General features: G+C 40.6%; 1 long non-coding RNA gene across 1 annotated transcript; it reads right to left on the bottom strand.

Annotated features, from left to right (window-relative positions):
* Positions 1-2,033: 2,033 nt before the first annotated feature.
* Positions 2,034-4,471, bottom strand: LOC142766865 (uncharacterized). Its single transcript, XR_012884631.1, has 2 exons — positions 4,163-4,471; positions 2,034-2,177 (listed from the first exon to the last, which is right to left on the bottom strand). It is a non-coding gene; the product is annotated as an uncharacterized LOC142766865 (long non-coding RNA).
* Positions 4,472-4,930: the final 459 nt, after the last annotated feature.

Here is a 4,930-nt window from a genome sequence, read left to right as displayed (position 1 = left end):
TTTTATGGAAGACACGCTCGCATACGTGTCTTAGAGCGAATCAAGACACATATGAGGCTGCACTATGCAGGTAATGCAAGTTTTGTGCATGCTTTGCAGTCGCGTTGTCTAATGCGCAATTAAAGCAGCATGTATATTTGACCACTGTGAACTATTCAATGACGTACTTTTGAATCTTGAAACGTGTGAACTGCACACACTCTCGTTCACAGCGTGCTACTATACTCGCGATTAGAACAAAGAAACATATCCAGTGTGCTTTAAAAACAGCATATTTGACAGTTATGCGGTACTTAATGCCCCAACATTAGATTAATACTAAAACATCCCTGTAAACTTATCATTTGTAAGCTCAAAAGGCGTATACGCATCTAACCAGATGAAACCGCCACCTCATATTTGTCTTGATTCGCTCTAAGGCACGTATGCGGGTGTGTCTACCATGACAGCTTGCCATTGAATCTTTCACATAAAATCGATCTCCTCAAATCATGAGATTCACTGTATTGTACGGAGTGCCACAAATAAAAAGTGAGGAACTAATTTAAATGTTCTATTGCCTGGTACTTATGCTCAAGTGCTAAGGAAAATAAGGTTGCAGGGGTCAAGCTCACAGCAAACATGAAGTTACACTTTATTTTCCATAGCACTCTAGCATAAGTACCAGGCAATAAAAAATTGAAATTACTTCCTCCCTTTTTATTTGTGGCACTCCATACAATACAGTGAATCTCATGATTTGTGGAGATCAATTTCATGTGAAATATTCAATGGCAAGCTGTCATAGTAGACACGCTCGCATACGTGCCTTGAAGCGAATCAAGACAAATATGAGGCTGCGGTTTCATCTGGTCAGATGTGTATACGCCTTTTATGCTTACAAATAATGAGTTTACAGGGATATTTTAGCATTACTTCATGTTAGCTATTACCATGACTTCAACATTGAACAAAGTGCTAAATATTAAGCTAATTATGCGATGAACACAATTGCACTTTCACTTTTGGTTTCGTAGATCATAAGTGATGTCAATGTCTTGCTTGTTTTTTTTTTTTTCTTGAAAGAGACTGTATGGACAGAAACCTTATACAGCAATGTCTTCGGCAAATAAATTACCCGCTTTTTACAACCAGAAACCAGAAAATGAAATAAAACTTCTTGCTTGTCCACTTGGCTGCGTTCATCAGACTATCTCTTGTTTGATCAGAGTGACCTTTTGCACAGCCCGTTGAAAAGTGGAGATCTCGAAAATTCATTTCTCCTAAAAAATGAAAAAAACAGTCATGCAAGTTAAGGAACCAAAAAATGAATTGACGTTTTTTTTCGAAAAAAATATGAACAGTAAAGAAGTGCGACCTAACTAATGGCATGTCCTGCTGTTGTAAAGTGTGTCTACAGAAAGAAAAATACCTCAAGGAAATTCTCCGTGTTTTGATAGTCAATTTAAGGGCCCATTCATATTCCTGGGGAAGAGACTTTTTTAGACGTATATGCTTCCTTTGAACTTGTGTAGGTAGGTGTTCGTTCCCGCCATGCACTAACTACCAATATTTCTAGAAATGACGCCATCGTGCTTTAAAAAAAAACAATACATTACCTAAACACATGAGCGTGTACGTTCACGTAGTTAGCCGAGTAACGTGAAAAATTGGGAACACTCCAGTAAACATTTCATTCTGTGTATAAATGGCTTGCAGTAACGTCACCTAATCCACCATGTCGGAGAACGGCAGGACACAGTGAAGGTTTCTGACGCCACGCGTTCATGCAATGACTGTATCACTTCGGTGTTCTTTTGTTATTGACGTAAAAGGACCAATAAAATACTGGCTACATATTAACCATATTGAAGCAAGTCAAGCGCAATGAGATTATACTGGCTTTACGTCATCAAGGCCGCCATGCAGATGAACTAGTATGTTATAGAACTGCGACCATAACGTCACGTGCAAGCGTCTACGTATTTGGTTAGAAAATTCTGAGATAGTGCCTCTCTGCACTAGAGAATGGACAAAATACTTAATAACAATGATACACTCAGCAACTCGTTTTATTCTTTTCAGGTAACATCGAAATAGTGACATTCGGTTTCATTATTTGCGAGTTTGTGTAAGCTTGTCGCAACGTTGTCATTTATGTCCACTGGAGCATATTGTTTTTCAGATATTACAGGCAGCTGCAACAAAAAATTACACAGTCTGAAGAAAAAAACAATGGAATCAAACGGGCTGTGTAGGAAAAATCACGAAAATATAGGCAGACAAGAAAATACCCACATGGAAGTGTGTTTGAAGACAAATGTTCTGTGTTACAGAGGCATTGCTACCATTGTGCATATATAGCTCAGTGCATTTCACCTAATTCATTATTTCACTGGCACTGATCCCTGAATGTATATCACATAGCGGTATAGTAAGCAGACAGGTAAAGAGACAGTTATTTTGAAAATTTGCAGGTTGTCAAAGCGAGTTTTGTTACTTAACATAAGATGGTTCGTGAATCTCTGACGGGAGTATACAACAGTCGGAGAAAAAAGAACTGCTGATCCGTTGCTGATTTTAAAGGCAAGCATTCGTATGTTGGGTGGGCACAATGATTTGATTGATTGGTTGATGTGTGGAGCTTAACGTCCCAAAACCACCATATGATTATGAGAGACGCCGTAGTGGAAGGCTCCGGAAATTTCGACCACCCGGGGTTCTTTAACGTGCACCCAAATCTGAGCACACGGGCCTACAACATTTTCGCCTCCATCGGAAATGCAGCCGCCGCAGCCGGCATTTGAACCCGCGACCTGCGGGTCAGCAGCCGAGTACCTTAGCCACTAGACCACCGCGGTGGGGTGGGTGTGCATAATGAGCGTTTCCAAAAGTGTGATTGTAAGGCAATGACGACACCATACAGTACTTATTGTCTGGCGGGTATATGTAAAGAGCACTTTTTTATGACAATGCACCAGCTAGCTTCATTCATATGCCAAAGCGTCTAATGATTAGATACTTTGCTCTTCAGCGCATCAGAAGCATGTAATGAATCATCGTGTGGTGGTGGCAACAACTTTAGTAATGGCTCCCGCTAATTTGTGGTCTTAGCCTAGGCCACCGCCGAGGAGGATCGGAGATCCTCCACGGCGGTGGCTCATGGATTTCCTGGATGGTCCACAGCTAATCTTGGGGGATGGAGTTGCGAAGCGCCGCTGCTTCCTTTGAGGAGACTGAATTTTCTTCTGTTAAAATTGTAGATGCCCGGAGAGTGTGCCTAAGCGATTCTTCAGTCCATCCGCATAATTTGCAACTATCATCTAGATAGACGCCTGAATATATCCTCTCAAACTGAATGGGGTTGGGGAAGGTATGCGTTTGTATTTGCCTCCAATCTACCACTTTGGATCTGTCCAGTTTTGGGCTTGGTGGTGGAGAAATACGGCTAGATTTTTTAGTAAAAGTCCATCTTTTAACAGCATCAGCTCATTTTATCGCTCTTTGTCCTGCCGTCCGCGGGATGTCTCTCCCCTGAAGAAGACCTTTCCACGCGGGCTCGGAACGTAAGACCTCACGCTATGCGATGTTGCTCTCCACCGAGGCTGGGCACAGGGGTGTTGGGAGATGTGTGAGCCAGAAACAACATAAGATGAGACGTGAAAGATTTTAAAACCAGCCACGCGGTCGATAACACATTGTCACTTGATATTTTTCATGAATACGTTGATTAATGGAATGCGTTTCACAGTATAGGACTGATAACAATTTTACGTGAGTGTATTTAGTACATTAGCGACGAAAGTATTTCACGTTTTAATGATAAGTTACACTGGGCTAGTTGAATTAAAGCTGAGATAATTCGATTCAACACAGGACTCCATCAAGTAGCTTATCAGTTTTTTTAATTTTTTTTTTTGCACTCGTAGGGTCCTCAGCAAATATGTTGCTTTCGGGAGTTTGCAATATTGGTTGTATGGACCTCAAACCTCTACAGGTAATAAAACTAAGAAATGCTGTTTTTGTTCAGCATGAAATACACTGGCAGCGTCTCTTCACTCACAATCCAAAATTGAATTCGTTCTAAAGATATAACATTGTCTATCTCGAATAACATGTAATGTAGTCAGGGGTCGACTTATTCATGCATGCAAGTGTAAGAAACCTAAAGCACTTTCCTTACCTTAGCCGCGCTGTGAGGCCCGCGTTGTCATTCGTGTTATAGGTGCTGGACGTGGCCTGTAACCTCCGCCTCCATAATCCATTCCTCGTCGACATAGGCGATGAGTTTTAACTTTTTTGACAGATATTAAGCAGCTGAATTCTATCATTGAGAAAATAATGACAACAGTGGTTAAAATTACTAAAAAAATGAAACTGGAAAATTTCATCTTAACTCAGCGCCAAAGATGTTCAATGTATCAGTATTTAAACAGTACAGATATATCCACAAAACGAAGGCTGAACGTTACCAATAACCGCTGAACAACAATTGTCGATATATATAACACTGCTGTACTTTGAACAGGTGTAACTTGCTCAGGGCAACGTATAATTTAGGTCGCAGCGCCAAATATAATGATACTATAGTCTTGGAGCAGGTGTGTTCAGACTTAGCAGGTAGTGTGTGTATATATTGTTTTCAATTTCAGAGTACTGTAAACCCTTCATGATGGTTATTACAGGAATGGAATATTACAGCACTTTACAAGGAAGGTGATACAATGGCACCACAAATAAGGACAGAAAAATACAATGCACAAAAGAGTATTCCCTTCATTATGGGCGAATGGCACGACCAAGGGAATTATCATTGTATGCGACATCCAAGCATAGCAATGCATTGCCTACAAAACGAAAATAATACAGAATATAAAGTAAAACAGAGTGTCAGTGTTTTCAGCAGTGCGCAAGTATTTGTATACACACCAATCTTGAGAGCACAGGCATG

The sequence above is a fragment of the Rhipicephalus microplus genome, chromosome 7 (genome assembly GCF_043290135.1).
Source record: "Rhipicephalus microplus isolate Deutch F79 chromosome 7, USDA_Rmic, whole genome shotgun sequence".
In the NCBI taxonomy this organism is placed as follows: domain Eukaryota; kingdom Metazoa; phylum Arthropoda; class Arachnida; order Ixodida; family Ixodidae; genus Rhipicephalus; species Rhipicephalus microplus.
This window is presented reverse-complemented; position numbering and strand designations above follow the sequence as displayed.